Here is a 12,988-nt window from a genome sequence, read left to right as displayed (position 1 = left end):
CCAGCCGCCTTCTTTCCGCAGCTCCTTGGGATTTGCCGGGGAACACCTAGCGGGGCCTACGCTATCTTCGGCTGCACCAGCTACAGGGGCCTGGCTAGCTAAGGGTGAGAGAAGGGTGCAAAGCCGAGTCTCCAGATCAGTAATCCTGGCCTCCAGAGCTGCAAATATGCTACATTTGTTACAGATATCATTACTGCTAAAGGAGGCCGAGGAGTAACTAAACATCTGACACAATGAGCAAGAAAGTGCAGAAGGGACAGGTGAAGTAGCCATGGTGCTAACGGGTCGGCTACGAGCTAAGCTAGCGAAACAGTACAGAGACAGTGAGTGAATACTTTGGCTATAAATTAGGTAGTGAGTACACAGAAAGTGTGCTTCGGATGAAGCACGTGAAGATTATACTGTGGAAAAAAAGAATGTATTTAAAAGTTGTTAATTAAACTGCTAAGCAAATAAGCTACTCAGAAACACCACTGTGTTTGAGCAGGAACAGGAAGCGATACTATACCACAGAGCGAGCGAACACCAAGTGACAGCGCCACCGACAGGACAGGAGGAGGTTTATTCAGCCACTACGAGGCGCCCGGGTCCTGAGTTGCAGTATATAGATAGATAGAGATATATATAGATATAGATAGATAGAGATATATATATAGATAGATAGATAGATATATAGATATATATATATATATATATATATATATATATATATATATATATATATATATATATATAGATATAGAGATATAGATAGATATATATATATATATATATATATATCTCTATATATCTCTATATATATCTCATAATTCACGTCGGCAGTAATGACACCCGGTTACGCCAATCGGAGGTCACTAAAATCAATATTGAATTGGTGTGCAACTTTGCCAAAACAATGTCGGACTCTGTAGTTTTCTCTGGTCCCCTCCCCAGTCAGACCAGGAGTGACATGTTTAGCCGCATGTTCTCCTTAAATTGCTGGCTGTCTGAGCGGTGTCCAAGAAATGATGTGGGCTTTATAGATAATTGGCAAACCTTCTGGAAGAAACCTGGTCTTGTTAGGAGAGACAGCATCCATCCCACTTTGGATGGAGCAGCTCTCATTTCTAGAAATATGGACGAATTTATTAAACCCCCCAAAATATGACTATCCAGAGTTGGGACCAGGAAGCAGAGTTGCAGTCTTACACGCCTCTCTGCAGCTTCTCTCCTCCTGCTACTACCCCCCCCCCCCCCCCAAAACCCATTTCCACAGAGACTGTGTCAGCTCCCAAAAAGACAAAAAACAAACTAAAAACCAGCAACAAACAACTTAAACATAAACAATTACAAAGAAAGAACAATACAGTATCCACATCTGAACCAAAGAGTAAAACAGTGAAATGTGGATTATTAAATATTAGGTCTCTCTCCTCCAAGTTTCTGTTAGTACATGACTTAATAATTGATCAACAAATTGATTTACTTTGCCTTACAGAAACCTGGTTGCAGCAGGATGATTATGTTAGTCAGGGCGGTGCAGAGAGGTTTAAAGGGGCGGGTGCTCAAAGTTAAAAAGGGGCACATTGAACCAGGCTGAATAACAACAACACACATTCATCAAGAATCTAATATGGGATCACATCATACTATATCACTGTTGTGAGGTGGCGACAAGGCAAAGCAAACGTAGCCGATGTTTTACCTGATGGGTACAACGTTGCTGTTGAGGGGTTTCTGCTGCTCCTGCTGCTGATAGTGCTGAAGGGCAGGGCTGTGCTGATCTGAGACTGTAGACATTAAAAAGTCCATAGGAGAGATGGTAGCTGATTAAACAAGTGTCATGAGATAATAACAAAATGCAAAGATTGGTGACAGCGCTTGGAACCATAAAGCAACAAAAAACTGTGAGAAATAATTTAGGCTGTGCCTGTGAATCACTCTTTGCTTCTCTTCTTCCTTCCATCCCATCATCTCATATTTCACTCTCCACTTGCTGTCTATCTGAGAACAAGGCACAACTTGCTATTGCAATAAACTATAATCTAATTATCCACACCTAACAACTCTTGCACTTAATCTATAATAAAATGATGACAGAAAAATGTTATAGCACTGCCTTTAGTAGCCTCACACAGCTCCTACTGTTCCCTCCTCATGTCCTTACCAGCCATGTCTGGACAATGTTATATCATGAGTAATAATTTTTTAAAAATCCATATACATAAAACAAACACATGCACGCACACACAGTGACATTTTAGACCTTCTTCAGAATACTGTATATACTATGGGCATCACGGTGCTGATCCAGAATCCTTACATTATTATTTATTACTAGAGCTACAATAATAAAGCAATGAGGAGGGGGAAGTAATAAATATGAAATAATGTATTTATGATGATTCCATTTGTTTCACTATCCACTCTGTGCAGGAGCAAAGCTTATTACATTTTTAAACTGTAGAGATACAATAATTTTACTGCTGTAAAATCCAAATTTTGTCTTATTTAAAATATAAATCTAATATAATCTGCTTCTTAATGTATGTTCTTTAAAATACAGCGTGTGTTTTTTAAAATATTATAATTATAATAATGCATAATTATGTGGACATGCATATTAGACCGTTTTTTAGTGAAATATAATCCCTCCAGAAAGGCAGGAAAAGCCCGGAAACTTACTTTAAAACTAAATATGTTCCCTAAAACGGTGGACAGAGCTACAGACCCATGACAGCCTTACACAGGTAGCCAGCAGCTATGACCAGCACTACCTGTGCAGTTAATAAAAGGACAGGTAATGTTTGTCACGCTGTTGCACACACAGCACGCTCGTTTGTTTCAACTTACCAACGTGTACGTAATAAGCTAATACTCCTGTGTGCTATACACTACAGTGTACGCTGCACACTTACTTACTGGTTTTGTGGCATCAGTCTGTGTCTCTGAGTTAATTTGCGTTTCTCCTGCAGCTCTGGACCGCAAAAAATGCGCGTGCTCTTTGTGAGCTCGTTCCCGGCGCGTAACCAGCGCATTTTGCCGTCAAGGGCGATCATTGGCTAAATGTGATCATGTGACTGATGCAAGCCAGATCCTTTTATTTAGCAAAACTGTGATTAATAGTTAAATATTATTGTTGAGGGGCACAGACAGGACTCCGCACGCACACACACATTAAAAAATTTTTTTTTTTTAAAAAGTTGCCTCAACAAAAGGGCACTTTGGGCACCCATCAGGAAAGGGGCGGGTGCTCAAGCCCCTCTAGCCCCCCCCTCTGCACGTGCCTGATGTTAGTTTAAATGAATCAACACCCCCGAGTCATTCTAACTACCAGAAATCTCGAAGCACAGGCCGAGGGGGCGGTGTGGCAGCAATTTTTCACACCAGCCTATTAATTAACGAAAGACCAAGACAGACTTTTAATTCATTTGAAAGCCTGATGCTTAACATTGTCCACCCCAGCTGTGAAACTCAGAAACCAGTCTTACTTGTTATCATCTATTGTCCACCTGGGCCTTACACAGAGTTTCTGTCTGATTTCTCAGACTTTATATCTAATTTAGTTCTGAGCTCAGATAAAATAATTATTTTGGGTGATTTTAACATCCATGTAGATGCTAAAAATGACAGCCTCAACATGGCATTTAATCTGTTATTAGACTCAATTGGCTTCTCTCAAAATGTAAAAGAACCCACCCACCACTTTAATCACACTCTAGATCTTGTTTTAACATATGGCATAGAAACTGAACATTCAACAGTGTTTCCTGAAAACCCTCTCCTGTCTGATCATTTCCTGATAACATTTACATTTACAATAATTGATTACACAGCAGCGGAGAGTGGACTTTATCAAAGTAGATGTCTTTCTGAAAGCGCTGTAACTAAGTTTAAGAATATAATCCACCAACTGTTATCATCTTCAATGCTCTGTACCAACATAGAGCACAGCAGCTATCTGAACGCTACTCCAACAGAGGTCAATTATCTTGTTAATAATTTTACCTCCTCACTACGTACGACTCTGGATACTGTAGCTCCGGTGAAAACTAAGGTCTCTAATCAGAAGTACCTGACCCCGTGGTATAATTCTCAAACACGTACCCTAAAGCAGATGGCTCGTAATCTGGAGAGGAAATGGCGTGTCACAAATTTAGAGGATCATCATTTAGCCTGGAGAAATAGTTTGTTGCTTTATAAGAAAGCCCTCCGCAAAGCCAGAACATCTTACTATTCGTCACTGATTAAAGAAAATAAGAACAACCCCAGGTTTCTCTTCAGCACTGTAGCCAGGCTGACAAAAAGTCAGAGCTCTTTTGAGCCAACCATCCCTTTAACGTTAACTAGTAATGACTTCATGAACTTCTTTACAAATAAAATTTTTATCATTAGAGAAAAAATTACCAATAATCATCCCACAGATGTAACATTATCTACAGCTACTCTTAGTTCCATTGATGTTAAGTTAGACTTTTTCTCCAATTGATCTTTCTGAGTTAACTTCAATAATTACTTCCTCCAAACCATCAACGTGTCTTTTAGACCCCATTCCTACAAAACTGCTCAAAGAAGTCCTGCCATTAATTAATTCTTCGATCTTAAATATGATCAACCTATCTCTAATAATCAGCTATGTACCACAGGCCTTCAAGCTGGCTGTAGTTAAACCTTTACTCAGAAAGCCATCTCTAGACCCAGCTGTCTTAGCTAATTATAGGCCAATCTCCAACCTTCCTTTCATATCAAAAATCCTTGAAAGAGTAGTTGTCAAACAGCTAACAGATCATCTGTAGAGGAATGGCTTATTTGAAAGTTTCAGTCAGATTTCAGAGCTCATCACAGCACAGAAACAGCTTTAGTGAATGTTACAAATGATCTTCTTATGGCCTCTGACAGTGGACTCATCTCTGTGCTTGTCCTGCTAGACCTTAGTGCAGCGTTCAATACTGTCGATCATAATATCCTATTAGAGCGATTAGAGCACGTTGTAGGTATTACAGGTACTGTGCTGCAGTGGTTTGTATCATATCTATCTAATATACTCCAATTTGTACATGTAAATGGAGAGTCCTCTTCACACACTGAGGTTAATTATGGAGTTCCACAGGGTTCAGTGCTAGGACCAATTCTGTTTACATTATACATGCTTCCCCTAGGCAGCATCATTAGAAGACATAGCATACATTTTCACTGCTATGCTGATGACACCCAGCTCTATCTATCTATGAAGCCAGATAACACACACCAATTAGTTAAACTGCAGGAATGTCTGAAAGACATAAAGACCTGGATGGCCGCTAACTTTCTGCTTCTTAATTCAGATCAAACTGAGGTTATTGTACTCGGCCCTGAAAATCTTAGAAATATGGTATCTAACCAGATTCTTACTCTGGATGGCATTACCTTGGCCTCCAGTAACGCTGTGAGGAACCTTGGAGTCATTTTTGACCAGGATATGTCCTTCAACGCACATATAAAACAAATATGTAAGACTGCGTTCTTCCATTTGCGCAACATCTCTAAAATTAGAAATATCCTGTCTCAGAGTGACGCTGAAAAACTAGTTCATGCATTTATTACTTCCAGGCTGGACTACTGTAATTCATTATTATCAGGATGTCCAAAAAACCCGCTGAAAAGCCTTCAGCTGATCCAAAATGCTGCAGCAAGAGTACTGACAGGGACTAGAAAGAGAGAGCATATTTCTCCTGCTTTGGCTTCCCTTCATTGGCTTCTTGTTAAATCCAGAATTGAATTCAAAATCCTGCTCCTCACATACAAGGCCTTAAATAATCAGGCCCCATCTTATCTTAATGACCTTGTCACCATATCACCCTATTAGAGCACATCGCTCTCGCTCTGCAGGCCTACTTGTTGTTCCTAGAGTATTTAAAAGTAGAATGGGAGGTGCAGTTTTCAGGCCCCTCTTCTGTGGAACCAGCTTCCAGTTTGGATTCGGGAGAGAGACACTTTCTCTACTTTTAAGATTAGGCTTAAAACTTTCCTTTTTGCTAAAGCATATAGTTAGGGCTGGACCAGGAGACCCTGAATCCTCCCTTAGTTATGCTGCAATAGACGTAGGCTGCCGGGGGATTCCCATGATGCATTGAGTTTTTCCTTTCCAGTCACCTTTCTCACTCACTATGTATTAATAGACCTCTCTGCATTAAATCATATCTGTTATTAACCTCTGTCTCTCTTCCACGGCATGTCTTTTATCCTGTCTTCCTTCTCTCACCCCAACCGGTCGCAGCAGATGGCCGCCCCTCCCTGAGCCTGGTTCTGCCGGAGGTTTCTTCCTGTTAAAAGGGAGTTTTTCCTTCCCACTGTCGCCAAAGTGCTTGCTCATAGGGGGTCATATGATTGTTGGGTTTTTCTCTGTATCTATGAAGCGCCTTGAGGCAACTTTTGTTGTGATTTGGCGCTATATAAATAAAATTGAATTGAATTGAAATATATATATACATATAAAAGCAAAATGGCCAGCTGATAAAAGCTGAAGTTTTCTCAAAACTACTTGTTTTTCAACTCTGAAATATTGGCAGAAGCATTAGAGAAGGAAGAAGGAACAGCCAGCAAATGCAAAAATTACAAATATGGACACATATGCACACACATATGCACACAGAGACTCACACAAACACACAGATATGGAGCACAGAGGGGCATGTGTGAATCTATGCCAGTCAATGAGTCTGAACTCACTTTGAATACACCAAACAGAGAGGCTGTGTACTTTTTCCTGCCCAAACAGCTGCACCTGCTGCAGCCCTTACACACTCAGGCAAAGAGAGACACAAGCTTTCTGCAGTATATTTCTGCAGAGGATTCCCCTCGAACAAATGGCAGATACACAAGGGTAAGGCAAAAATGACATGCCTAACAATGTTTACAAATATGGACACACACACACAGAAATGCAGTGACACATAACCTACATCCAGAAAGCAATGTTTACAAACATGGATGCAAACATAAACATAAACACAGACAGGGGCACACAGAGCATGGAGTGTCTGCGTGTGTCTATGCCAGTCAACCAGTCTGAAAATGCTCAATTTGAATCCACCAATGAAATGCTGCCCCCGAAGAATAAAAATTGGGTCTCTTTCACACACACACACACACACACAGCAGATATTCTGAAAATATTCTGTTTTTTTTTTTTTCATTTGAGATTTTTGAGTTTAGACATTTAAAATACATAATTCCACTCTTCCAGTGATTTAAAGAATATGAGCTATTAATATTCATTCAGATGCGTTCTAGTTCTAAATTTTCTTTTGCCATTAGACAGTTTTTCTTATGTACATTTTCAAGCTGTTCAGCTAGTTTCCAAGTTCTTCTGTGTGAATTTCAGTTCTGTGCTTTGGCTGTCAGGTGAATGTTTCGCTGTATTTCAGCCCATTAAACATGTTTTTTACCAAAGATTTCAGCAATTATCAAAATTCAACTCAAACTATTCAGCTATTGGCAGTCACACTGCATTTTCTACAGGAAATGCATTTTATATACCAGTTTCAGTTACTGTTGTTCATATGTTAACAGAATAAGTTCAAATTGTATTAAAAAATAATACCATCAATATGTTATGTTTACCCGACTACACCTACTGGACTTGTGGAAGTATTTTGAGAACCATAAGAGACTCTTACAAGTGTTTGAAAGAAAAAAAAATCTTTAATATAGATGAAGACTCATGTAGAAATATGAATGAGTTTATAAAGTTTGATTTCTGTCATGGTGTGTTGTGACAGGTAGGTAGTAGGACCCAAACACAGGACTCTTATGTGGAATGAAACTTAAATCGGCAGCTTTTATTGCTGGAAAAATATTTTCATTAGGGATAAACGTCACAAAAAACAAACCAAAAACTCAAAACTCATATAGAAACTCAACTGGAATCAAGAAACTAAAACCTAAGAAACAAGAACTAGGAAAACAAATCAGGAACTATGAACAAGAATTAAGTAAAGAACACGAAGGGGGAAAAAACACCCAGCCCACTGAAAACTAAAGAAACCCCCAAAACATGAACAACAATCATCAAGGAACATATTTACATATTTACAGTTACTGGAACACCAATACTGGGCCGCAGACCCAGTACGGTGACAATTTCAGTTTCAATGTCTTTTGGTCTGCAACAACAGCAGAACAGACTTTTAAGTCTTTTGAAGAAGCCCTTCTTATTGATCTGAAGGTCTTTGGACTTCATACTTTCAGGGTTCAGGAAAAGGTTCCTCACAGGGAACATCAGGAACTGGCCCAATTTCCAAACGAGATCCTTTGATCTTGTGATCTTCGCCTTCAACACTGGATTTGGACTCGGCATAGGGTTCCTCACAGGGAATGTCAGCCAATGGCACACTTTCTGAAAGAGCTCCTTCGATCTTAAGGTCTTCAGCCTTCAGACTAGATGAACTTTCAGCAAAAAGTTCCTCACAGGGAACATCAGGCTCTGGCACACTTTCTGACAGAGCTCCTTCGATCTTAAGGTCTTGAGAACTCAGACTGGATGCCCTTTCAGAAAGACGTTCCTCACAGGGAACGTCAGGCTCTGGAACACTTTCTGAAAAAGATCCTTCGGCTAGTGGAACATTTGCCATTGAATGACCGTCAGAGGAGCGTTCTTCATTTGTGTTCTTCACCTCGGGAAGACTTGAAGGGGGCTCAAAGATTTCAGATATCCAGACCATTGCTACATCAGCAATGGTCTTCAGCAACACTGGTGCAAAGTTTGCAACTTTGATAGACAGAATTTCTTGAGGAAATTTCTACCTAATCTCCGTCAGGATGCTGTCGACCATATCGTCTCGGATGGAGCGGGTGAAGATGGCCTGTGTTTCCATCACTGTGAGACTCTTGGAGACACGATCTAAAGTGGCCTTGGTGACACTCGTGGAGAGGATGCTTAGACTCTGGGAGGCCATGTTTAGGAGGGGACGAGGAGGAAGCTCCCAGAAGCCCTGGAGAACGTGGGGAACTACCTCAATCACTACCTCCTGCGCGGTGAGCAGTTTGCTGTTCCTGCTGCTTCTCTTTTAGGATTTCAATGTAATCCTTTACCACACTGAGGAGTTTAGGTGCTCTGTAGAAAAACATTATAAGAGTTATCTTTTAAACATATTCAAAGCATCATTTAAATATTGAAACACTGTAGCTGGACTGTTAACCCTATAACCGCCTTTGTATCATACATGAGTTTCTGAGACCTCTATCTCATCAACATGATCAATACTTGCCATAATTTCTAAATGTTATGGACAAAACTCTTCTTTTTTTTGTCTAAAATTAACATTGTTGTTAACAAAAAGTTGCCAAAAACACCAAATGTATCAAATGCAATACAAAAAAATATAATAAATACATAATAAAAGTATATCATACACAACGTTTGACGTTTGTTGTCATGTTGTTTTGTTGTCAAAAAAAAATTTGTGCATTTTGTTTAAAGGGTTAATAAACATCTCAGCTCCAAAAAATCAGAATTTTCTGGCTATTTTTTGATGGGTTGGGTCTTACAGGGTTAATAACTGTATATTACACGTGCCTCACTGAAATTTAGGAGGTATGGCCTCTGGGAACTGAATAAGCATTCTGGCTTGAAATTCAACGTCCCTCATTTTATTGATATCGTTCACTGCCTATACCTGAAACAGAAAGCACATTTACAGTGCGCTTATGTTTAAAGGTTATGTGAACATAATGAAGAAAAAAAAAAAGAAATTTCCAAATTACTACAAGTCTTGTGAGTTTTCTAGTCTTACCAGCCTTAGAAGAGGTTTTTCAATTCAATTCAATTTTATTTATATAGCGCCAAATCACAACAAAAGTCGCCTCAAGGCACTTCATAGATACAGAGAAAAACCCAACAATCATATGACCCCCTATGAGCAAGCACTCAGAGACAGTGGGAAGGAAAAACTTCCTTTTAACAGGAAGAAACCTCCGGCAGAACCAGGCTCAGGGAGGAGCGGCCATCTGCTGCGACCGGTTGGGGTGAGAGAAGGAAGACAGGATAAAAGACATGCTGTGGAAGAGAGACAGAGGTTAATAACAGATATGATTCAACACAGAGAGGTCTGTTAATACATAGTGAGCGAGAAAGGTGACTGGAAAGGAAAAACTCAATGCATCATGGGAATCCCCCGGCAGCCTACATCTATTGCAGCATAACTAAGGGAGGATTCAGGGTCACCTGGTCCAGCCCTAACTATATGCTTTAGCAAAAAGGAAAGTTTTAAGCCTAATCTTAAAAGTAGAGCTAGTGTCTGTCTCCCGAATCCAAACTGGAAGCTGGTTCCACAGAAGAGGGGCCTGAAAACTGAAGGCTCTCCCTCCCATTCTACTTTTAAATACTCTAGGAACAACAAGTAGGCCTGCAGAGCAGGAGCGAAGTGCTCTAATAGGGTGATATGGTACTACAAGGTCATTAAGATAAGATGGGGCCTGATTATTTAAGACCTTGTATGTGAGGAGCAGGATTTTGAATTCAATTCTGGATTTAACAGGAAGCCAATGAAGGGAAGCCAAAACAGGAGAAATATACTCTCTCTTTCTAGTCCCTGTCAGTACTCTTGCTGCAGCATTTTGGATTAGCTGAAGGCTTTTCAGTGAGTTTTTTGGACATCCTGATAATAATGAATTACAGTAGTCCAGCCTGGAAGTAATAAATGCATGAACTAGTTTTTCAGCGTCATCTGAGACAGGATATTTCTAATTTTAGAGATGTTGCGCAAATGGAAGAACGCAGTCTTACATATTTGTTTAATATGTGCGTTGAACCTCATACCTCAGTGTATGAAGAGGACTCTCCATTTACATGCACAAATTGGAGTCTATTAGATAGATATGATACAAACCACTGCAGTGCAATACCTGTAATACCTACAGTATGTTCTAATCGCTCTAATAGGATATTATGGTCAACAGCATTGAATGCTGCACTAAGGTCAAGAAGGACAAGCACAGACATGAGTCCACTGTCAGAGGCCATAAGAAGATCATTTGTAACATTCACTAAAGCTGTTTCTGTGCTGTGATGAGCTCTGAAACCTGACTGAAACTCTTCAAATAAACCATTCCTCTGCAGATGATCTGTTAGCTGTTTGACAACTACTCTTTCAAGGATTTTTGATATGAAAGGAAGGTTGGAGATTGGCCTATAATTAGCTAAGACTGCTGGGTCTAGAGATGGCTTTTTGAGTAAAGGTTTAACTGCAGCCACCTTGAAGGCCTGTGGTACATAGCCGATTATTAGAGATAGGTTGATCATATATAAGATCGAAGAATTAATCAATGGCAGGACTTCTTTGAGCAGTTTTGTAGGAATGGGGTCTAAAAGACACGTTGATGGTTTGGAGGAAGTAATTATTGAAGTTAACTCAGAAAGATCGATTGGAGAAAAAGAGTCTAACTTAACATCAATGGTACTAAGAGTAGCTGTAGATAATATTACATCTGTGGGATGATTATTGGTAATTTTTTTTCTAATGATAAAAATTTTATTTGTGAAGAAGTTCATGAAGTCATCACTAGTTAACGTTAAAGGGATGGTTGGCTCAAAAGAGCTCTGACTTTTTGTCAGCCTGGCTACAGTGCTGAAGAGAAACCTGGGGTTGTTCTTATTTTCTTCAATCAGTGATGAGTAGTAAGCTCTCTGGCTTTGCAGAGGGCTTTCTTATAAAGCAACAAACTATTTCTCCAGGCTAAATGATGATCCTCTAAATTTGTGACACGCCATTTCCTCTCCAGATTACGAGTCATCTGCTTTAGGGTACGTGTTTGAGAATTATACCATGGAGTCAGGTACTTCTGATTAGAGACCTTAGTTTTCACCGGAGCTACAGTATCCAGAGTCGTACGTAGTGAGGAGGTGAAATTATTAACAAGATAATCGACCTCTGTTGGGGTAGCGTTCAGATAGCTGCTCTGCTCTGTGTTGGTACAGGGCATTGACGATGATAACAGTGGCTGGATTATATTCTTAAACTTAGTTACAGCGCTTTCAGAAAGACATCTACTTTGATAAAGTCCACTCTCCACTGCTGCGTAATCAATTATTGTAAATGTAAATGTTATCAAGAAATGATCAGACAGGAGAGGGTTTTCAGGAAACACTGTTAAATGTTCAGTTTCTATGCCATATGTTAAAACAAGATCTAGAGTGTGATTAAAGTGGTGGGTGGGTTCTTTTACATTTTGAGAGAAACCAATTGAATCTAACAACAGATTAAATGCCATGTTGAGGCTGTCATTTTTAGCATCAACATGGATGTTAAAATCACCCACAATAATTATTTTATCTGAGCTCAGAACTAAATTAGATATAAAGTCTGAGAAATCAGACAGAAACTCTGTGTAAGGCCCAGGTGGACGATAGATTATAACAAGTAAGACTGGTTTCTGAGTTTCACAGCTGGGGTGGACAATGTTAAGCATCAGGCTTTCAAATGAATTAAAAGTCTGTCTTGGTCTTTCATTAATTAATAGACTGGTGTGAAAAATTGCTGCCACACCGCCCCCTCGACCTGTGCTTCGAGATTTCTGGTAGTTAGAATGACTCGGGGGTGTTGATTCATTTAAACTAACATAATCATCCTGCTGCAACCAGGTTTCTGTAAGGCAGAGTAAATCAATTTGATGATCAATTATTAAGTCATGTACTAACAGAGACTTGGAGGAGAGAGACCTAATATTTAATAATCCACATTTCACTGTTTTACTCTTTGGTTCAGATGTGGATACTGTATTGTTCTTTCTTTGTAAATGTTTAAGTTGTTTGTTGCTGGTTTTTAGTTTGTTTTTTGTCTTTTTGGAAGCTGACACAGTCTCTATGGAGATGGGTTTTTGGGGGGGTAGCAGGAGGAGAGAAGCTGCAGAGAGGCGTGTAAGACTGCAACTCTGCTTCCTGGTCCCAACTCTGGATAGTCATGTTTTGAGGGGTTTAATAAATTTGTCCATATTTCTAGAAATGAGAGCTGCTCCATCCAAAGTGGGATGG

The sequence above is a fragment of the Neolamprologus brichardi genome, chromosome 20 (genome assembly GCF_056152115.1).
Source record: "Neolamprologus brichardi isolate AB-2024 chromosome 20, ASM5615211v1, whole genome shotgun sequence".
NCBI lineage: Eukaryota > Metazoa > Chordata > Actinopteri > Cichliformes > Cichlidae > Neolamprologus > Neolamprologus brichardi.
The sequence above is the reverse complement of the archived record's forward strand: the minus strand, read 5'-3'. Positions refer to the sequence as shown.